Raw genomic sequence first — 16,499 nt, forward strand, 5'->3', positions numbered from 1 at the left:
CAAAGATGGGGAGGGTCAAGTGCACGTATCCTTTATCCTTGCCCGATCACGTGTAGCTCCTAAACGTACGCAGTCCATCCCACGCTTGGAGCCCTGTGCTGCCCTGGTGGCTGCGCAGCTCGCCCAGCTCCTTGAGAAAGAGTTAACCCTGTCAGTGACCCGAATGGTGTTGACTCCATGACAGTCCTGACCTCGTTACAATCCCAGTCATGCAGTTACAAGGTCTTCGTGGGGACGAGAGTGGCAGAGATTCAAGAGCTCACGCAGAACTGTACCTGGCGCTATGTGGGATCAGCGAACAATTCAGCTGACGACCTGACACGAGGCAAGTACTTGAGAGAATTTACCGAACCAAACAGATGTTCCCAGGGACCTCCCTTCCTCCTTCAAAGTCGAGACAACTGGCCACAGAAGCCCCATACAGAGCTTACCGAGGTCCCAGCTGAGCTACGCGAGATAACCTTCTGTGCCCTGACAGTTACCTCGCCTACAAGCCCAAGTGACCCAGTGTACCACACTTGACAGAGGTTAATTGAAGCCAAGGCCCAGGAGCTTCATGGACAGAGTTCCTCAGACTCTTCTCCAAGTGCAAAAGAGTACCAGCAAGCGGAGACAGTAGTGTTGCTGGAGGCACAACAACAATCGTTTCCTGAAGATTACCAGCTTCTAGCAAACATGAAGCCTGTCTTATCCAAGAGTCGTTTACTGACCTTATCCTCTGAACTCGATAGGTCATCTGGCCTGATAAGAGTAGGTGGTCGTCTACAGCATTCAGAAGACCTTTGTGACTTGATCTTACACCTGGTTGTTCTCGATCCATCACATTCAGTCACCCGGCTGCTTACCCAGAAGTACGGCAGTGACCTACACCATCCTGGTCCAGAGCAGGTCTACGCTGAGCTGCGGAAGTGGTTCTGGATCCTCAGAGGCAGAGAAGCAGTCCGTAGACGCCAGCATTCCTGTGCTGAATGCGCTGGAGAGCTCAACCCTCAATTCCCAAGATGGCAGATCTACCATCTGCCCGCCTCAGATTATTCAAGCCAGCCTTCTACTCCACGGGTGTGGACAGTTTCGGGCCAAGGTTGGTCAAGGTGGCCCGACGTCAAGAGAAGCGCTGGGGGATAATTTTTAAGTGCCTAACAACCCGGGCTGTCCATCTGGACCTTTTGAGGACCATGGATGCAGACACATACCTGATGGCTCTCCGTAGGTTCATAGCCAGACACGGAACCCCTGCAGAGTTGTGGTCCGACCAAGGCACTAACTTGGCCTTCGCCAACATGACACCGACTCTACAGCAACAGCTTGCAAGTCAGAAAATTAAGTTCAACTTTAACCCCCCTGCGGGCTCCTCATTTCGGCGGGGGTGGGTGGGAGCGCAAAATCCGCTCTGTAAAGACTGCCCTGTACATCTGTGTTCGAGCCCAACCCGTCTACGAGGATGTCCTGCTGGAAGTAGAGTCTATCCTCAACTCTAAGCCTTTGGGCTACGCCTCCGCCGACGCAGCTGATGCCGACCCTGTGACTCCCAACAGTCTGCTGATGAGGCGGCCGGATGAATCGCTCCCACAAGTCGTGTATCGCAAGCGTTGGCGGCACTCTCAGGTGCTTGCTGACCAGTTCTTATCCAGGTACATCAGGGAGTATCTTCCTACACTGCAGATCAGGCAGAAATCGCATTCTGCTGCCCCAGAGCTCCTGGAGAAGTCCGTTGCTCTCGTGGTGGCCCAGAGCTTCGTGTCCCATTGGACCTGTGATCAAAGTTCACCAAAGTGATGTCGGGTGTATTCGTTCAGCTGATGTTGACATTCAAGGTCATGTTTACACCCGCCCTGTCGCCCGCTTAGTTTGGCTACCCGCTTTACCATCTGGGGAGGACTAAACTTGTATCCTTTGTTGAGCCTTTATTTGGAAGCAAATGTGCCTTGCACATTTGGGGGCGGCTGGAATAAAGGCTCAGCATTATAATGAATTTAGTTACGTGAGTTCACGTTCGCGCACTGATGTCTCGCATTGTTACACAGTACGCATGTTTTCCCTGTTCCGGTTTGAGTCAGTTGCAATCCAGTTCAGCTAGTTGAAGCCTGTTCATCTTATAAAGCACCTTTACTTACCTCATTGATGTTCCTTTACGTACTGAGTTGATGACAACAAAACTCAATTTCAGCCTCATTCAATTTGCAGCTCAATATCAATGCTAATAAAATTTCAAGATTAAGTCCAATTTCCTGTTAAGTCCATTTAAAGCCCATTCAATCAAACTCAGGTCATGTCAATGTATATTCCTGGAAATCATCCATTCAGTAAAGGCTGCTGAATCCCACCCTGGAATCCTGTCTCTTCCTGCCTGCGCTCTGACCGGCACACTGTCGTGTTTCCAGTAAGCCCCCTGAAAGAATCAGCTCCTTCCTTTTAGCTCCAGAACACACAGAATCATGTTTGTCAAAAATTTTGGTTTGATGATGTAATTGCAGGCAGGTCTAAATGATCTTATCTACTTCACTTCTCGTCCCAGTTGTGTACATTGACAGGGAGCCACAAACAGAGAAATGAGATGCTTGTGGCATGCATTTAGCTTAGCTGATGTGTTAGCTTTGGGACATAACTGTGTGAAGTTTGAATCCATGCATTGGATTGTCACGGGAGTTGGAATTTGGGTTGCGCGCAGGACCAACACCGTAACGTACAAATGGACCGAGAGGACTCTATAGCCATGGGACATGCCAAGATGTATGGACTTCTGCCGTTATCTCCAGTTGCATGATGTCACTCACTGTGACGCGCGGTCGCGCGCACACCGTGTGCGTGCCCGGCGTTGGCGGTGGAGCCCCCAAAAAGGTGTGTAATGTGCCGTTGCATTACGTTTACAACATCCGGGAAATGAAGCGTCTATGATCGCTACTTTGCTGGCTCTCAGTAAACACGGAAGAAACTTGAAAAGTGGCGCTACTGAAATGTAAACAAAACAAGTAGAGCACGGTGCAGAGCTGTTATAAAAGATGAAAATCATAAAGCCTCACACACACAACCGTTTCATAGCCACGCGATATCCGATCCACAGCTTTACAATGTATCTAAGGATTCCCGGTGGATTTTATATCGATTGAGGAGTCTGCTACCGTTACGGTCCTTATGACTCTCCTTGACGAACGATATCCATTCGAATAGTTGTTGTTTTTTGTCCCACCCCTAATATTTACATCAAACTACTTTGGACAGTAATTTTAAAAAACAAAACTAAAATATTTCAGCGACGTGGAAGGACCAGAACCAATATTTTGTGTTTCCATTCTGTCTGTCGGTCCTAAAATAGTGGTGACGGAGTGATAACGGAAGCGTGGTTTAAAAAAAAAAGACTGAGGATTACAGTTTGGTTCGGCTTAAAAAAATGACAGTTCGATGATGACGTATGAGTGCCCAGGGTACCAGCGAATGATGCACCGGCAAAATTTTGTAAAGCCCACCTCAGAACAAAACATTTGAGTGCTGAGACAGAGTCAAGACAAAGACCAAGAAGAACAAGACTGAGGCAAGCCCAAGAAAAAAAAAAAATAGATTAAAAACAATGATAAGGTTGAACAGAACAATTTAGATTTTCTTTTCAACACATTTGACACCCAAAAAAGTGTCTGCAAGTTTTTCAAAGAATATGCATAAATTTAAAATCTTAAAAAAATGGTTGCAGTCACTCCAGGGGCTGAAAGGGTTAGTAACACATGGATTGAAGGTATTGGTTATTTTGCCATGTGCTTCTCTACATTATCACATCAATCAAGTTGAAGAATAGCAGGTCAGTGCTGGTTTCAACCGGTCTTGATGAAAAATCCAGAGTTCAGAGTCTGAAACCGACAAGAGAGAAAGACTTTTGGGAGTAGAGACCAAAACAAGACCAAGACTTTTAAAATGTGGTCTCCAAACCAAGACCGGTCTCTAGTGTTACGATGCTACCAGACTGAGGATATGAGTAGTGGGAGGTCATGAAAGTGATACACCAATAAACGGAACGTCTTTTTCTTTTAAGCATATTGAGTTGCCTTGTGTATGAAATGTGCTATAGAAATAAAACTGCCTTGCTGTGCCTTTTTATCGCTAGTGTGTATCGTTCTCTCTATGTTGATCCTTCAAGCTTGAAGCCAACAGATGCCAGTGTTTTATTGTGGTCAGGCAAACATCACTAAATAGCCAAAATGCAGATCTTTAACTACAACGCTTAAAGGAGAAGTCCAGAGTTTTGACTGTTTCTGTTTGTAAACAATTCAAAACGGACCCCTCCCATGGTTCAACCCATACGAGCTCAATGTCCACACCCACTGCCTCTAACCACACTCAGCCAAGCACCGGTAGCTTGCTGTATAGCAGCAACTCAAGTCTCAACTGTGGTACCTGCGAGAATGAGTGACAAGGTATCTTGCAAATGGTCACATTACTAATACGATCACCAACAGGGATGATAGCCCATAACGACATTTGTCTTTTAACTTAGCTTCACTTATTGCCATGTGTAAATATAAGGATATATAAAAAAAAAAAAAAAAGTTCGACCCTTGTTCTATATTGCCGAGTTACCTTGTCAATGTGACTTAGCCTAACATGTTGCTAAATCAGCAAGCTAACATTTTCTTTTCCAGTGATGTGCGGTCAGGATAGACAAGGTAGGCACTGCCTACCCCTGGCTGAAATGAAAGTTGAAACCGTTTGGCTTTTTCTATTTTAATTATTTATTTCATTTTAGAAAGCCTACACTACCTATAGGTTTAAAAGTGACAACATGTGAGGACAATATTACCACCACACATTAACAGAAGCCCAGAAGTGTAGATTGAGAAGGAGTTCATGTGTATACATTCTGTAGTTATCTAGTGTTTATTTCTGAGTGAAAACGTTGAACTTTATCTTTAAGGAAAATAAATGCAACCTGAGAGTTGACCAGGTTACCAGGCAACACAATGCATGTTTAGTGCATCAAATACAAAAAAAAAAATTAGATAACCCAGGCACATTATGACGATGACTGCATTGTTTATGATCGACGCTTCACTCCAAGCCCCACCAGCATGTCAAAATATTGCTCATGGGTAAAGAAAAAAAGTCTGCTGGCGCTGATCCTTTTTTTCACCAATTAATATGATGATATGTCATTGTTAAAGCAGTAGGGACACATATACAGCTGTTGGGCAGTTAGTGCGTGTATATGGGACAGGTGTGCCCCCAGCCCCTTGCTCCATCAGCACGAATTAGCCGAGTCAGTGGCTGCAAAATGACTCAAAACGTGCAATATGATGTTTCACCTTCCAGAGGTGCTAGACCTTAGTACAGCTTCCGAAGTGTGAAAGACAGATGTTTGAGTCTTTGGATTTGTCAGGGAGCCCCCTCATTTCAAGGTCACTCCACCCAGAGCGTGTACATTTCATGAAGATGAGTTCAGAGACATACTTAAGTTGGCGGGAGAACCTGTGCAGCCCAAAAAAAAGTGAGGAGCAGAGCGCCTATTTTGACTATGGAGAATATGCAAATCGGTGAATAAAGCTAGTCTCAGCTCAACGGGGAGAATCACTGCAAGGTTTTACTGTTGCATTTCAAGAGAGAGCACAGACATACACAATCTGTCTTAGCTTCAATTTGTATCTGTCAAAACTGTCTTGCATGTATGTGCACAAAAATGAGCTCCAATAAAATATGTAAAGAGTAAAATAGACCCAATAATGCCATCTCAAAGCTCAAATCTGTGCCTGGAAAATGCAAGTCTTCAATGCAGTTTCTACATGGTCGATAGGTAAACCATCAGTGGTGGTGGATTACTTTGCTTCTGTTGTACTCATCCATTTTCCATTCTATAACTGCGAGCATAGAGTATTTGACATTGGTACATCTACATTAACTGTCTGAGACTTATTTATATTTTCTTCCAAAATCTGTATTAAATTATGCTTAAACAATAAGTAATTGACTTACTTCATAATGAAAGTAATTGGTTACCTGGCAAAGTAACTATTTTCACTACTTAATTTTTTTTTTTATATATAAAATAATTTGGATTTATACTATTAATAATACATTTTTATAATTATTATTATTACATTTTTCATACAAGGAATTCAAATGATGCTCAGGCTTTATAGGGTGTTTTCATTTATTTTATAAATTAATACTTTTTACAGAAACATACATTTGCTTAATGTTTGTTCATATCTTGGATTTTTAAAAATGACTTTTGCCCCTTACCTTATAACAGAAACACTCTCTGACCTTGAGCAGCCTCTGGATACTGTGGCAAAGTTGGTTATGCTTTGTACATTAATTGTGCTTTTGTGAATTTGAGTGTTTAATTTGATAAATAAGGGATTGGTTGGTTCTAAATAATTGGAACATTTAATAACTTGTATAGCTCTTCTTCTTTTTTTTTTTTAGATGGACTGAGTATGAGTTTTGTATGTACAGTATTACCCTGTATCTTCACACAATAAGTCAGGTCTGGCAATAATAATGAACAGTATAACGTGTATAATGATTTCCTTTTTAGGAGATCTTTGGTTTTATATAGTATACCTACAATTTTGGATATTTCTCTTTTAACAGTTGCTATATGAGATTTCCAGCATAGTCTTGCATTGCTTAGATTTTTAGTTTTATATAATATGCCTAAAAAAATTAATATTTTATTTTCAAGTCAAGTCAAGTTTATTTATGTAGCCCTTAATCACGAGTCCCAAAGTGCTTCACATGTCCGCAGTTGAGAAATATCAACGACATCCCCTAATCGAACCACAAGAGGGCAAGGAAAAACTAAAACAAAAACTTACAAGCAAAAAATGAGAAACCTTGACCTTCTCAAGGTTTCTCATTTTTTGTGGATTACCACATTTGTGGTCCCTTCGACCACAAATGTGGTAATCCACCTTCCAAGATGATCAGGCTGCAATGGATGCCGAAAAGGCAAAAATTTACATAGTCTGTGATATTAAACATTATTAACTAGAATAGTGCAAAAGTCCATTAAATAAATTGAAGCAAAGCAAGAAGACGTCAGGGAAGTGGGTCCTCATCCAAATCCAGCCCGGTTGGTCGGAGCAGCTATCTCCATGGCGGCAACTTCTTCTATATGACCTTTCCAGCATTGCATCAATTACAACACCAATACATTTTACTTCCTTTACTCTTTTTTATTTCCTCTTCTTTCATTTAGAGGAGCGACCAGCGGGGCCTCTCCCAACGCGGCGGGAGCTGGAGGTGCACCTGCCCACCGCAAACCCAGCCCCCAATGGAACCCCGGCGTACAGATGGAGACAGCACAGTGGGTCGATAGGAATCGCCCCCCGGATACCGGAGCCCGCCCCAGGTGCTAGGAGGCTCACTGGAGCGAGGCAGGCCACGCAATACCCCCACCGGCCCGCCTGGCCCCCGGAGCCCTGAGACCCGGGCCAGTGCTGGAGCCCCAGGGGAGGGGGAGACGACAAGAAGGAGCGGCGACTATTTTATTTAAATTACTAACCCAACAGTTAGTCCTATTATTATGTGTGCTATATCATCATTAAGTGAATGAAGAATAATATAAATGTGCTTCGAGTACCTTGATAGACTGTGCGACACAGATGAAAGATTACTTTCTATTTGTATAAAAATTGTCTAAGAAATACACTTAACTTTTAAAAGTCTGACAATTCACTGAGGTGTAAAAGTTACATTGAGGTTGATCCTTCTCGGTGCTGCAGGCAAACTACCTGTGTGCTGCTTAAATAAAGGAGAAAATCCCTTTTGGGTTCAGTAAGTATGGAAATGATTTGATTTCAGGGTTATGAAATATTTGCATTTCAAACATGCCTGAACACAAATTTCAATTTAATGTATCCAGGCCCCACAGATTTGGGTGAGGAGCTATTCCAGACCGTGAATATTGAGTATTTCAGAAGTGACAGTAAGTCAGACATAAGCAAAATGTCCAGAATGGAAAATTTTCGATTTGATTGGTGCAGATGAGATTCTTGATTGTTGATGAAGACCATTAAAAACTTCCCTTACAGTGGTAGAGGCTGGAGGGGTTTGTGTCTTAATAATCCTAGGAGATAAATTGTCAAAGATATTCTGCCACTGGAAGGTTCCCCAACAGCGCCTACATAAGCCCCATTTCCACTTCAGAAAGTTCTGGTATAGAAGGGAGGTAGGTACTTATGCCGATCTCACACTACACGACTTTTGTTTTTCACGACAGTCCGTTAGTCAGATTATCCGATAAATTTGCTCTGTGTCTTGGACCAGATGTGTAGCCACACTACAGTCACAATATTATTATTTTTTTTCTGGAGAGCTCAGTATTATTTATTCGGTCATTTTACCGATTTGACATGTCATCATCATTGCTCTCTCTCTTTTTCTTTATATATATATTCTTTTTTTTAATTTTTTATTTGAATTAATTTTTATTTTGTATGTGGGTGAGTATGTGTATGTGCATGTGTGTGTGAGTGTGTATTCATTAGTTCACCTAAAACCTATTAAAAAATCCCACATCGTTCACCTAAACCGAACACTTCAGAACCCAGCCAGAGCCGTGAGGCCATCAGGAGACCCGAGGAGGGACCAAAGAAAAGAAAGGAAAGTGGAATCCAGCCAGACACCACCCACCGTGCCACCAACCAGAGTCCTTCACCAACCCCACAGACATCAAAATTCCAACAAATCAGTAAGACCTCAAGAGACCAAAGGAGAGACTGAGCAAAGGAAGGAAGGACACACGAAGCAGAGTGAGATCCACAGACACCAGCCTCCACCGATTCAACGACCAGAGAAAGAAGCAGATTGTGTCTGAGTTTCGATAGATGCCACCAACCCCCAGCCCCCGACCCCCAAACCCCGGGAACACCCGCACCCAGGCATCGGTGCCAAAGAGGGTCCGGGCAGCGGAGTGGAGAGGGCACCCGCGCCCACCCCACCACCCGCCGCGTGGAGGGACGGAACACCGGGGACAGAAGGGGAGATGGGGGCACTGGGGGACGGGCGGCACCCCCGAACCCCAGGCCCAGCGGGGAAAGGCCCCGGTCATCACTCCAGCGTTCTTAGTGAAAGCTAACCCTGTTACTGAGTTCGCCAGCTCGCCGACTGGCGAACTCTACCCCTACACCTTAAATGTGACCCCACCCAGTGTATATACAAGTGTGTGTGTGTGTTGCATTAAAATTGGGAGCAGGTGAGCCGGAGCAGAGGGAAATGATATCCCAACGCTCCAATCCACCTGCCTCCCAGTCATGTCACCACTGAGAGCCCCGCAACGCAGCACCCCCCAAGAGACCCAGGGAACGGCCAAGACGCAGCCGCCACCCAGCAGCCAACAGAGGGGCAGAGCCGCCCACGCCCAGCCAGGGGGGGACAGCACCTATAGAATTAACCCACTGGCATGCAGTGAATCCGAATATTAACCCTTAGTGCCCGTTGGAGGTGAATCTTGAGGAGCTGGTGATTAAGGTGTCGTTTGATGTAGTCTGCTGGATCCTGCTGGCAGCAACTGGGTTCGTGACTATAAAAAAACACAACCATTAGTTACAAATTGCCAAATACAGAAACAGCAATGTAAGTTATCGTGATGTGGTGGCTCTCGCTAACAGGCAGAATTAAGTAACCAGATTTAGGTTAAAATATTCTATATACGTAGACCATGTTTCTATAAATTTTGATATTTGGTTAAAATGTGATTTATGAGGAGGTTAGACCAGGGGTGGGCAAACTTTTTGACTTGCGGGCCACAATGGGTTTGAAATTTTGACAGATGGGCCGGACCAGGAGCATTTGGACCTCATAGCACAGTAAACACACACAGATAAACGTACAACCAGATTTACTTATAGTGTACACTAAGGACTGCGTTTTTCAAATGTGCAAAATCCACTTATTTAAAACAGCTTCATTTTTATTGTTTTAGCTCAACTTTTGCTGTGTTTTTATGCTTTGTAAAGTGACCTTGGGTGTTCTGAAAGGTGCTGTTTTTAAATGAAATGTATTATTATTATTATTATGATTATTATAAAATAGCCCTAATCCAGGTAGTACGTTTGCCTCAATGAATATGCGAGATGCGGCATTTACACACTATTTGGCAAAGTGGGAGGAGAAATGTAAATAGATTATAATAGCACATACACTGTGATCTGTCAAACCTGGTGATTGCATCTATTTTTAATAGATTTCAATTCAAGGCGTAAAGTTAAAGAAATCAAGATTTATTTAAAAAAGATGAACACTTTCAACATTCAAAACACATTATTACCCACCGAAATACTCAATGTCAATTATTTCTGCTCCACTGCTGTGCATAAAGGCACACTCAATAAAAAGACGCACTTTCAAACATATTTTCCATAACAGAACATAAGTAGAAAAACTCACAAATTTCAGTGGGAACAGTGTTGTGACGTCTCCCTTTTTTGCTAGTACATCAAAGTCTGGAGTTAGTTTTGTTGTGGCAATTCTCAGGATAGATCTGAGGTGTTGGTCAGTTAACTTGGATCTGTGACGGCCTTTACTGATGTTCATGATGCTGAACGTCTGCTCACACACGTAGGTCGAGCCAAACAGTACCAGCATCTTCTGTGCCGTCCTCCGGAGGTTTGGAAACGCGGCTTCGTCCAGTGAGGCATAAAAGTCATTCAGTTTAAGAGACTTGAACTTCTCCTTTGAAGCAGAGTCGGACTGAAGATCGATCAGTTCCAACTGCAGCTCCGGCGGTGCTGTTTCAGGCTCTTGTGACAGGGGACAACAGGACACCAGCTGAAGTGATGAGGCAATTTGTTTATCCTGGATCCTTTACAGCAGTCCGACGTTTTTTCCTGTTAAATTTGGCGAGCCATCCGTGGTGACATTGGAAAGTTTACTCCAAGGAAGCTTCATCCTCTCAATGACAGCGGACACATGTGCATACAAGTCCTCTCCTCGCATTTTCCCCTTCAGCTACTCCATGCTCAAAAGCCCCTCAGTTATCTCAAAACTGTCGTTTATCCCTCGAATGAAAATTAGGAGCTGAGCAGTGTCATGTTTTGGTTCTGTCATGTTTTGGTTTTGGTTCTGTCATGTTCAGTTTCTGCTTTCCTTGTGTGTTTTCCTTGTCTTGTTGATTGTGACCCTGCCCTTCCTTGTGTTGTCCAATCAGTGCCCTCAGCCACTTGTGTCTGGTCCAGGTGTGTCTTGTTGCGTCATTAGTGTTGGTGTATTTAGTCTGCTGTCTCTCCTCTGTCTGTGTTGGTGCATTGTGGTATGTATGTTTGTCCTCATGTCATGCTGCCTGTTTTCTGTTCCCTCCCAAGTTCTAGTTCTAGTTCTAGTTCTAGTTCTAGTTCAAGTTCATGTTTTGTTGCTGTCTGTTTTTTGTTCCCTCTTTTGTTCAAGTTCAAATTCAAGTTCATGCTTTGTTTTATGTTTTTGAACTTTGGAAACCTGTTGGTCAATAGAAATTAAATCCCTTTTTTTTGGACTACACCTCTGCCTCCTTGCTCTGCCTTCCCGCATCTGGGTCCTAAAGCCCCCCGTTTTGACAGAATGCACCAACCAGAGAAGGACCCAGCGGGAGTGCTGAAAGCCATGATGGGGAATCAGGAGGCGCGCCTGTCGCGCCAGGAGGAGCTCCAGCACGCCATGGCCTCCCAAATGGACCTGCTGTCCTCTTTGATTAAGGGAGTTGGGCGTCGTTGGGCTTCAGATGATGGCGCTCGGAGTCGCCAGCCGCAACTCCCCGAGCCACGTCTGCCTCCGCAGCCCCAGGTCCCCGTGTCGGCTCCGCCGCAGCCCCAGGTACCCGTGTCGGCTCAGCCGCAGCCTCAAGTCCCTGTCCTACCACGCCTGCCGCCGCTGCCTCAAGTCCTCTGCCAGGTCTGCCGCCACAGCTTCAAGACTCTCTGCCAGGACTGCCGCCGCAGCCTCATGTCCCTTTCCCTGCCAGGACTGCCGCCGCAGCCTCAAGTCCCTATCCTGCCAGGTCTACCGTTGCAGCCTCAAGTCCCTATCGTGCCACGTCAGCCACGTCCGCCCCAAGTCCCTATCGTGCCACGTCTGCCACCACTGTTCCCAGTTCCCGAACCACGTCTGCCGCTGTTCTCAGTCCCCGAACCACGTCTGCCGCCACAGCCTCAAGTCCTCTGCCAGGTCTGCCGCCACAGCTTCAAGCCTCTCTGCCAGGACTGCCGCCGCAGCCTCATGTCCCTTTCCCTGCCAGGACTGCCGCCGCAGCCTCAAGTCCCTATCCTGCCAGGTCTACCGTCGCAGCCTCAAGTCCCTATCGTGTCACGTCAGCCACGTCCGCCCCAAGTCCCTATCGTGCCACGTCTGCCACCGCTGTTCTCAGTTCCCGAACCACGTCTGCCGCTGTTCTCAGTCCCCGAACCACGTCTGCCGCCACAGCCTCAGATCCCTGAGCCACGTCGGCCGCCGCAGCCCCAGGTTCCCGTACCGACTCCGCGGCAGCTCCCGGACTCCGTGCCGACTCCGCGGCAGCTCCCGGACTCCGTGCCGGCTCCGCGGCAGCTCCCGGACTCCGTGCCGGCTCCGCGGCAGCTCCCGGACTCCGTGCCGGCTCCGCGGCAGCTCCCGGACTCCGTGCTGGCTCCGCGGCAGCTCCCGGACTCCGTGCCTGCTCCGCGGCAGCCCCAAGTCCTCGAACCACGTCAGCCAAAGTCCAAAGTCCCCGAACCACGTCGGCCGTCGGAGCCTCAAGTCCCCGAGCCACGTCGGCCGTCGGAGCCTCAGGTCTCCGAGCCACGTCGGCCGTCGGAGCCTCAGGTCTCCGAGCCACGTCGGCCGTCGGAGCCTCAGGTCTCCGAGCCACGTCGGCCGTCGGAGCCTCAGGTCCCCGTGCCGGCTCCGCGTCAGCCGTCGGAGCCTCAGGTCCCCGTGCCGGCTCCGCGTCAGCCGTCGGAGCCTCAGGTCCCCGTGCCGGCTCCGCGTCAGCTCCCGGACTCCGTGCCGGCTCCGCGTCAGCCCCAGGTTTCCGTGCCGGCTCCGCGTCAGGCCCAGGTTTCCGTCCCGTTTTCACGTCAGCCCCAAGATCCCGTATCAGCTCCGCGTCAGGCCCAGGTTTCCGTCCCGTTTTCACGTCAGCCCCAAGATCCCGTATCAGCTCCGCGTCAGGCCCAGGTTTCCGTCCCGATTTCACGTCAGCCCCAAGATCCCGTATCAGCTCCGCGTCAGGCCCAGGTTTCCGTCCCGTTTTCACGTCAGCCCCAAGATCCCGTATCAGCTCCGCGTCAGGCCCAGGTTTCCGTCCCGTTTTCACGTCAGCCCCAAGATCCCGTATCAGCTCCGCGTCAGGCCCAGGTTTCCGTCCCGGCTTTGCGGCAGCCCCAGGATTCCGAATCAGCTCCACAGCAGCTTCCGGCTCCGCGTCAGCTCCAAGTTCCCATATCACCTCCACAGCAGCTTCCGGACTCCGTGCCGGCTCCACGACAGCCCCCGGACTCCGTGCCGGCTCCGCAGCCTCAAGTCTTCGCGCCTCCACAGCAGCCTCAAGTCTTCGCGCCTCGTCGGCCGCCTCCACAGCAGCCTCAAGTCTTCGCGCCTCGTCGGCCGCCTCCACAGCGGCCTCAAGTCTTCGCGCCTCGTCGGCCGCCTCCACGGCGGCCTCAAGTCTTCGCGCCTCGTCGGCCGCCTACACGGCGGCCTCAAGTCTTCGCGCCTCGTCGGCCGCCTACACGGCGGCCTCAAGTCTTCGCGCCTCGTCGGCCGCCTCCACGGCCGCCTCCACGGCGGCCTCAAGTCTTCGCGCCTCGTCGGCCGCCTCAAGTCTTCGCGCCTCGTCGGCCGCCTCAAGTCTTCGCGTCTCGTCGGCCGCCTCAAGTCTTCGCGCCTGGACGGCAGCCTCCACGGCAGCCTCAGGACCCCGGGCGTCCTCGCCTCGTCTGGCGCCCGGGACGTCCCCCGGACTAGACTGGAGGGATGTGTCAGGTTCCCGCCTCCGCCCGCCCTGTTTTTGAACTTTTTAAGGGACGTCTGGAAGCCGTCCCTCGACGGAGGGGTTCTGTCATGTTTTGGTTTTGGTTCTGTCATGTTCAGTTTCTGCTTTCCTTGTGTGTTTTCCTTGTCTTGTTGATTGTGACCCTGCCCTTCCTTGTGTTGTCCAATCAGTGCCCTCAGCCACTTGTGTCTGGTCCAGGTGTGTCTTGTTGCGTCATTAGTGTTGGTGTATTTAGTCTGCTGTCTCTCCTCTGTCTGTGTTTGTGCATTGTGGTATGTTTGTCCTCATGTCATGCTGCCTGTTTTCTGTTCCCTCCCTAGTTTTAGTTCAAGTTCATGTTTTGTTGCTGTCTGTTTTTTGTTCCCTCTTTTGTTCAAGTTCATGCTTTGTTTTATGTTTTTGAACTTTGGAAACCTGTTGGTCAATAGAAATTAAATCCCTTTTTTTTGGACTACACCTCTGCCTTCCCGCATCTGGGTCCTAAAGCCCCCTGTTTTGACAAGCAGTGTCTTTTATGTCGTTACTTTCATCAAGTGCCAGTGGATATAACGTAAAGGTCCCCGCCTTTTTATTTAACGTGCTCACTATATCTTCATCAATCAGTTCCACACGGCGAGTCACTGTCCTGCGTGATAAACTGATTTTTTCAAACTTGCCTTTGGTCTCCGGACACAAGAGACTTGCTGTCTCTACCATGCATTCTTTCAAAAACTCGCCTTCGGAGAAAGGCTTGCTAACCTTCGCCAATTTGAACGCCAGCAAAAAATCTGCCTTGGTACTTGACTCCTGAATTGAAGTTTGTCGGTGAAAAAAATTCTGCTGTGCCTGTAAATTAGCCGCCAACCGCTGTGCAGTAGCCTCCCGTTCTTCTTCTCTCATTTTTCCTCAGGCCCACCCACAATAAAAATCCTGGCGCCGCGGCTGGCGCCACCTATTGGTGAAACACGGCATTGCAGGGACAAAATTTAATTAATGATTTTGAATTTTTTTCTAGCCTTATTGGATAAGTTCGGCGGGCCGGATTGAAAAGCAAAACGGGCTGGGGTTTGCCCATGTCTGGGTTAGACCATTGGTCAATATTCAGAGTTTGTTTATTTTTCCAGTTAGCAAGAATTGTTTTTTTTTTGCGATTAAGGGCTACAAGTGTAGATTGAAATTGTTTATGTGGTAAGTCAGTTGTTGTTAGGTCACCTAGCAAACACAAGTTTGGAGATAAAGGTATCCTTCAGTCCAAGATAGCGGAAAGTTTTTCTAAGACTTTAGTCCAGAAATACATAACCGGAGTGCATAACCATAAAGCATGAAAATAAGTGTCTGTAGTGTTTTGTAAACACTGGAGACAAATGTCGGAGTCTGAGAGTCCCAATTTTCTTCATCATATATTGAGTAATGTATGTTCTATTTATATTGGATAAGTTGTAAATTTGTGTGTTTTGTCATTTTAAATGCATTTTCACAAACTTGAATCCAAAAGTCAGATTCCGGAGCTAAAGTCTGCCTCCCATTTCAAGATGGTTAAAGACATTTGATCAGTATATGAAAGCAATTTATATATTTTTGAAAGTTTTTTTGTTGTTGTCGGAGAAAGCTTGGTAATCATCTGTAAGATTAAACCGCAGCTCCCCTCAGAATGAGAAGTACACCCCTTATATGGGGTACTGAAGAAGTGATATGTTGGCAATAAAACCACCCGGAGGGGGGCTTCACTCTTATAATACACAATAAAAAAAGAATGCAGAATGCTGTACTATTTACTACTGCTCTGTATCAAATTCAACAGTGAATAAAGCTTTTTCTCTTATTTTCCAACTGCTGCTGCCTTACGTAGATTGGTTATTGTCACCTCACAAGCCAGAAACAATCACCCAGTATGCTCTGTTACCATGGCATCGGTAGGTTAGCAGAGACTTGGTTCAGTTGTTTTATTTTTCCCATAAATAACTCATCACAATACTGAATATCAACCATTTAGATTTACAAATGACAACAACAAAAAGCTTTACCAACTTGTAATCATTATTTCTGGCCAATGACAACTGTGTTTTTTCAGGAAGTTTAAAAATGTGTTTTTATTTCAGAAAACAATTGAGGAGCTTAAAGACAGCACCAGAAATGTACTTGTACACAGGGGCGGCGTAGCCAGAAATGTTTCATTGGGGTGGCCAGGGTGAAACCATGACTCATATTGGGTTGGCCATAAGTTCATACCTGAAATGTAAAAGTGGTTCTTAACCATGCAGCCATATCATTTGCATACCGACCTTGAGCTGCGAGCACCGACTAGTGGGGTGCATGAAATGATTTCAGAGCATATGTTATGAATTCAATGCATTGGAGCCGTTACAATTGTCAATGAGTTGCTCAGTTACAATAGAGCTTTCTGCCAATTGGCGGCAATAAGGCAAATGTCAGTTACTGACCTGTACACAATTAGTAGAAAGTAGAAAAGAAAACCGAACGGGGAAATTTATGGCTAAGTATTAAAAATAACCACCATGTTGATTTTACACACATTTATTTGTTCAAAACACTGAACATTAAACATACAAATAAATGAATAAATAAATAACAA

At 46.6% G+C, this 16,499-nt stretch overlaps 1 long non-coding RNA gene across 1 annotated transcript in view; it reads left to right on the forward strand.

Annotated features, from left to right (window-relative positions):
- Nucleotides 1-7,949, forward strand: part of LOC144060747 (uncharacterized) — an 83,802-nt gene extending 75,853 nt beyond the window's left edge. The window contains exon 5 of the long non-coding RNA XR_013295999.1: nucleotides 7,184-7,949. This is a non-coding gene — a long non-coding RNA (uncharacterized LOC144060747). The remainder of the gene's footprint in view (nucleotides 1-7,183) is intronic.
- Nucleotides 7,950-16,499: the final 8,550 nt, after the last annotated feature.

This window comes from Vanacampus margaritifer, chromosome 11 (assembly GCF_051991255.1).
Source record: "Vanacampus margaritifer isolate UIUO_Vmar chromosome 11, RoL_Vmar_1.0, whole genome shotgun sequence".
NCBI classification, from domain to species: domain Eukaryota; kingdom Metazoa; phylum Chordata; class Actinopteri; order Syngnathiformes; family Syngnathidae; genus Vanacampus; species Vanacampus margaritifer.